Source organism: Chaetura pelagica, unplaced genomic scaffold (assembly GCF_000747805.2).
Source record: "Chaetura pelagica isolate M959 unplaced genomic scaffold, ChaPel_1.0 scaffold189, whole genome shotgun sequence".
Taxonomy (NCBI): Eukaryota; Metazoa; Chordata; class Aves; order Apodiformes; family Apodidae; genus Chaetura; species Chaetura pelagica.
The window spans coordinates 2,240,086-2,246,544 of NW_009970716.1; the positions used below are offsets into that span (position 1 = coordinate 2,240,086).

The following is a 6,459-nucleotide window of genomic DNA, read 5'->3' on the forward strand; positions in this document are numbered from 1 at the left end:
GCAGGCCTGTCCCATATGCAGACCAGGATGGTATAGTGTCCCTGAAGATATTTGGCATGCTGAGAGCCCAGAAATGGTGCGTGAGCTTTGGCTTGCCTTGCAGCTGTGCAGCACAGAGTTCTCTTTGACCTCGGGGAAAATCAGAAAATCAGCAGCTACCTGGCAAGAAGAGTTTGCCCAATTTCTGACCAGACATTGGGCATCTGTTAGCTAACCAGGACAGATGCATATCTGCAGAGGAACTGAAGCTCAGGGGCACAGAGTCTTGACTGAAATTCTTGGGTAGGTAATACAAGCAAGATGTAGTGGTAGTGTTCCAAAGGGCAATATATGGACATTTAAAGAAATGGTATCATGGGAGAGTAGGATGTAGAAGCTCTATATCAAATGTTGAATTAAAATTTCATTTCTCCTTTTTTTTTGCACCCAGATCTTTTAAGAAAGCAGGGTATTTCAAACAGCATTTTGTGTCTTTTGTTTTAGTCATTTAAATTAAGCATTTTACTGCTTTAGCCTGCATCTAGTAACTGAGGTAATGTATAAGGATTTAGATATATTTGTGTACATGTATACACATGTAGACATACAAACTGGGAAGAAGAGTTCTGTCTCCCTGATACAGAGCTTTGTTTATCAGTCTATTCTGTGTTATCCACTGAATGTATTCTGAAGTTTAGGCAGTGAAGTGATAGGGGACACATATATCCCTTAAAGCTTTGAGGTTAGTATAATGCATCTAGGGCAGAGAGCTGATTTTCCTGAAGCTGCAGAGTATAAAGGTCTACGTGTGAGGCTCAGAACTTAACTCCTCAGATGGTGTTCTGAATGAAAATTGAAATGTTAATTCAAAGTAGTAAGAAGTGAGGTGATTAATATTTATGAAGCTCCTCAGCACCTTTTTGCTGTCATTTTGATTAAAGGAGAATAAATACATGTTATAATACTGATCTATTAAAATAAAAGTCTGTAGTTTGGCAGCCATTTTAACAAACAGATAAGAAATAGTGTTCAATGTCTATTAACATTTGCTTTTCCTCTATCACTGTCAGTAATCAAGGCTTATATGGACCTAAGTTTTTTTAATGAGTGCTTTATTCTTCAAGTAGTTACATTCCGCAAATGTGCAAACTCTTCCTTTATTTCCTGAACTTTGGCTAGGTTGGTACTTTTGACACATTAGCTTCCAACTTTCCTATCCAAGTGCTCTCACAGGAGTCGTATTTTGTGTTTGCTCCTTCATTGAACAACTTGAAAGTAAGCATCCTAAACCTGGAATGAGGGTGTGCTTGCCATGTGGTGGATTTGGATCAAGTATATAGTGTGATTGGATGTGCACCTGTGGCTTGACTGAAAACCTAGTCTTCTTAAAGATGTACATACATCCAGTTGTTTTACTGGGATTTATGTTTATGCAGTTGTGTGCTGGAGGTCATGCATGGCCAGTTGTATGATGGTTGTCACTTGAAGGAGAGGTAATGACAAGAAGAGGGAATGGCATGCTTAGTCTCTCACACACGCCCGTGCAGTTCCTTGAGTTGAGGAGTGCTGTGTGGACACTTTTTCAGGTGGGCCCAGCCTGTTAGGCTGGCTACCCTCCCTCTGAAGGGCCTTCTTGAGATATATACTGAAGTTTGAATAGAAGCATGTTGGATCTGTGCCTTTCATGCCACAGAAGCTGGAAGGAAAGCAACAGAGAAACTGCAGTGAGCGAATGTAGTAGTGGAGATTTCCTGCATAGTAATAGAATCTGTGAATTATAATGAATAGCAAATGGCATGAGATTACAAGTTGCTGCTGAGTTTTTGCACAATGTATGGAGATTTGACCTTGCAAGGTAGTGTCTGAAATGTATGTTCTGGATAAAACAGGTAAGATGCTATGTAGTGGGCCAGGATGACTTTGCATAACCTGTTTATAGAACATACTAGAAATAAACTTTGTGTTTTCATGTCAGCCTTAATTATTCTGGACATGCACATAGATTTTGATGTATTAGGTTGCATTCCAATTTATTTTTTTTTCTCTGTGTACCTTTCTCATTTGGTATACAGAATGAACAGTGCTTATTTAACAAGAAGCTATGCACACACAGATTATTGATATAATTTTAAAACTTTCTGGTGATTTATGCCATACCTGTGTTTACTTTGCAAGCTCCAGCCTGAATAGACTCTGTAATCCTGTTGGTCATAAATGTAGTGCCTGAGTGGTTGACAAAACATTGGTGAAAAGTCTTGAGAAATAATGCACTGGTATTCCCTTTAAAAGATTAAAGTTGTGTTGCAGGTTGGTATAAAATTCCTCATAGTTTATAGAAGAATATGCACTTAGCTTTCACTGATTAGTGGAGGCAGGTGCTAGGAGTGTCAGGAAATGTAATAATACCATTTCAAGTTAAGCACACACAAAATGAAAAATAAGCTGATATAATTTATCTGGAGATAATCTGGCTAGTGTCGTTTAGAAAATTTGGAGCAGATGAAAGAAGGGTATGTCATAAACCAACATATACTTAAAGACCTTGGCTTCCAAGGATCATATCCTGTCCATAACAATGAGCAAGAAATCAAGTGAAGGTGGCAGTATTACTGCTTGAATTAGCAAGGAGTCCCTGACAAAACTCAAGTGTAAAAAGGGAACATACAAGAGGTGAAAGCAGGGGCAGGTGACTGGAGAGGACTATACAAGGATCGGTTTAGCTAGCAAAGCCAAAGTCCATATGGGGTTTCATCTGGCAAGGGGCTTGTACAAGCCCTTCTTATTCTCCTTCAGATTTAACGGCAGTAAGATGATTACTATCGGAAATGTAGGCCTGCCTGCTGAATGGAGCACAGGACCTAGAGAAAAAGGACACTTAGGAAAATGCAGTAGATAGTGCCTTGTCCACTTCACTCTGCTGATAGTATCATATCAGTTGGAAAGTCTGAAGTAAGAAGGACTTCCTTCAGTGGAGGAGGACGAGGTTAGGGAACACTGATATGGGGAGTACATGAGTTCTGATCAAATCCATTCCGGAGTGCAGAGGCAGGTCTCACAGTTAGGCCACTTTTGGTTATCTCTGCAGGGTCTTGGTAGCCTGGGGGAGCTGGGACAGGGGTGTTCCTAAGGACTGAGAGAATATAAATTGATCTCACTGTAGGATAGCTTACATTAGTTTTCTGTTTTGCTTAGTTTTAATTGTGATAATTTTCTATTAGTGTTTCTCAGAATAGGTGATTTGTGCAAATAAGTAGAATTAGTAATTTTTATTTAAGATAGCTATACTAGATGCACATACTTTGTATTTAATTCGTTGTTTGGACATCCTCTTGGTTGAACTGCTGTTGAAATTAATGGTTACATTTTCACAACGTTTTTATAAGAAATTTACTTGTTTGTGTTCTTTTGTGAAGTCTACATTGTTACACTACTGCAAGTGTGGGTATTTGTAACATTAGTTTAAAAGAAGCACAAAAGGGAAACTGTGTTACATGTATTTTGGGCAGCTGTGGTGAAGGACAAAAATTGGGCAGTATGAAATGAATTATGTAAAGGTTATAGGAAATGTCCCTTAAAATAATTAATTTTTCTTTATATTTTGCAATAACGAATGTTAAATTTTGCATGCAAAATTTGAAATTGTTGAATGATCTGTATAAAGATCAGATAACTGTATTTTCCATTACATATTGCCAGGAATAATGTGTATTACTGGTATATTCTTGAACTTGTTGTTTTTTCCTTATGTTAGAGTTAATATATGTCTCTTGGTATGTTCCTTTTTAAATATTTATTTACCTTACTACTGAAAGTAATTTTTGCAGATTTTCTAGTGAAGATAACTTAGCTGGGAGAGATGGATGACATTGACTTTTTTGGAGTTGGGATTTTTATTTTACTTATTTTTTTTTATGTTCACTTTCTGGGTTCAAATGCAGCTACGCATTTCATAGTGCCATGAAGCGGCACAAGGTTTTTAAGTGTACTTACTAATTCAGTACATTTTACAGTAATTTGTTCATAGTTTTATGAAGTATCTTGACTATATGCTACTTCAGTTTTTAAATGACCATTGCTTGTGAGAAATGCAAATCATTGAATTCACATTCATAATTGATTTTTTTTTTTTCATGATGTGCCTAAAGTCTTGTGTATGTGTGTATAAAAATCTAGTTATATGGAAAACTATGCTGTGTTTTTACAGGCTATGAGAAAACAGAAGATGTTTCAGAGAAAACTTCTCTAGCTGATCAAGAGGAACTGAGAACGATATTCATAAACCAGCCCCAACTAACCAAATTCTGCAATAATCATGTCAGGTATTAAATACTGCATTTTTAATAGATATCTGATTTCAGAACATTGCATGTTACATAGCAAAAAATAGGAAAGTATTCTGTTTATTCTGCTTCTGTCATCTCCTCTGACCACTAACTACAGTTTCAAGCTCTGGAGAGGTAAATGAAGTGAAATGTGGAGAGCAGCAGAGCTGTTCCAATTACTAACCTGATCTTCCAAATTTTTAAGAACAGGATGAGGAAGGTACAGATTATTTACAAGTGCACCATTTGCATGTTCCAAGAGTATGGATTTGTTGTTCAGCTTTCAGTTCAGCTGAAGTTCAGTTCATCTTTGAATGTATTTTTGGCAGCTGGATGACAATGCAGATGTACTTCGCTTGACCATGGCAGTGTTTTTGCTTTGGAAACTGTCTTTTTCGGTCAGCCAGCTATAATGATGCCATAGTTGTTTATGAAACTAGGTTTGAATTTCAAATTCAGGCTTTTGGACTCTGCTTATGGTTTATGTTGAGGGGTTTTTTTGCTTTTCTAGAAGTAATACATGAATACTTATAAGTAACCTATGCTTAGATGTGGTAACATCCTCAGTACTGTTGTTAAAATTGAAAGTAAATAAATGGCAAAGATATCCCTGTCCAGATACACCCTGTAGGTGTGTTTTCTGAAGGTAACTTTGACAATATGCATGAATTTTATAGACATTGAGAATTATGTTGTGGGTTTTTTCCATGGATTTAAGAAACTTTAGAATGCTTTTTGTTGGTGTATACAACTTGTCTTCTCTATCTTTTTATTTGTTTCTTGACAATGTTGTGGTTTTTTTCAGAATAAACTCACTCCCCATTTAAATTGTCTTACACAAAGTCAAAGTAAATATTACTAATTTTAAGAGTAGTTAAATATTCTTATAAGTTCCTTGCCTGTAAGTTTTTTACATTATTATTTTCACTGTTACTATTTTAGGACCTTAGATGGTAGGAGTCCCTTCTTAAGAGCTGGGAGCACCAATGTTGTGTCACTGTGGTGTAGAAGAGATTATTACAGTGGGATAAGATGTATTTTGTTCTTCCAGCCTAGCAAAACTACACTTAATATCAAATATTTATCAGTTTAAAATAAAAAAAAAAGTGAACTTCCCATTCAGTGAAGGGCATAGGGTTTTATCTTTTAATAGATTTTATTATTTTTATTATTTCTTAAATGCACCATTTCAGTTCAGTAGATCCTGTTGTTCATTCTTTTGCATTGAATTGTGCAAACTCATGCGATATGTAGGAGCTCCACAGCTTTTCAGTACTAACTTAGTACCCTCCTCATTATGCTTGTTATACCTCTTTCCCAAATAATTTTGTCTGAGCTGGAGCCATTGTGCAGAGGTACCTGCCCAGCGTGGGCCACAGCCTGCAGGGCAGGGCTCTCCTCTGCGCCACAGAGCTGCGGGCCTGGGGCCTGCCCTACCTTCTCCCTTGACTGTGGTGGAGCTGCCTGACTGCTGCCTTCGCTCTTTTTTCCCCAGTCCTTCTTGCCTGGAACTGAGTGGCAGCAGGGCTTGACTGCTTTCCACAGAGCAGGCAGAGGTGACATAGGAACTTCTTGCCTCAACATGGAGGGTCACCACAGTTTTTGTGGGTGACAGGCAGTTGCCTGGGTTAGCTGGTTCTGTCCCTGCAGAAATCTTTCAGTTTCCCATTTAGTCAAAATGAATCTGCTTGCCAGCACAGAAATCACAAAAGGTTCTCCTTTATTTGAAAGCTTCTGTAACTGAGAGGGAAGGAATACATTTGAAGAATATTTTATACTGGAATAATAGTGCATGTTTTTGTCTCTTTCTCTCAGCACTGCGAAGTACAACATAATCACATTCCTGCCAAGGTTCCTTTATTCCCAGTTCAGAAGAGCTGCTAATGCATTTTTTCTTTTTATTGCATTACTTCAGGTAAGATCAACCACAAGATGTTAATGCTTGAAATTTGTTGAGAGCACTTGTACCATAGGCAGTGTTTTGCAGAGATGCTGAGGTTGGTGTACTGTTTCTTTCTGCATTCGTTAGCCTCACAGAATAGCGGTATTGTGTAGATGTACCTTTAATAAGTCTTTGGTTTAATAGTGTTTTTACTCCTTGGAGACAACACAGTGCACACATTTTTTTTCTGTAAAACGGGTCACATATACCTGAAAT

The 6,459-nt window shown here is 37.6% G+C and overlaps 1 protein-coding gene across 2 annotated transcripts in view; it reads left to right on the plus strand.

Moving 5' to 3' along the window:
* The first annotated feature begins 4,189 nt into the window (after positions 1–4,189).
* ATP8A1 (ATPase, aminophospholipid transporter (APLT), class I, type 8A, member 1) overlaps positions 4,190–6,459 on the plus strand; it is a 97,415-nt gene continuing 95,145 nt past the window's right edge. Inside the window, exons 1-2 of one of the 2 annotated variants that reach the window (XM_010006091.1) lie at positions 4,190–4,298; positions 6,117–6,216. The gene's annotated coding sequence lies outside the window, so the exon portion shown is untranslated. The remainder of the gene's footprint in view (positions 4,299–6,116; positions 6,217–6,459) is intronic. The other variant, XM_010006092.1, reaches the window with a different exon arrangement.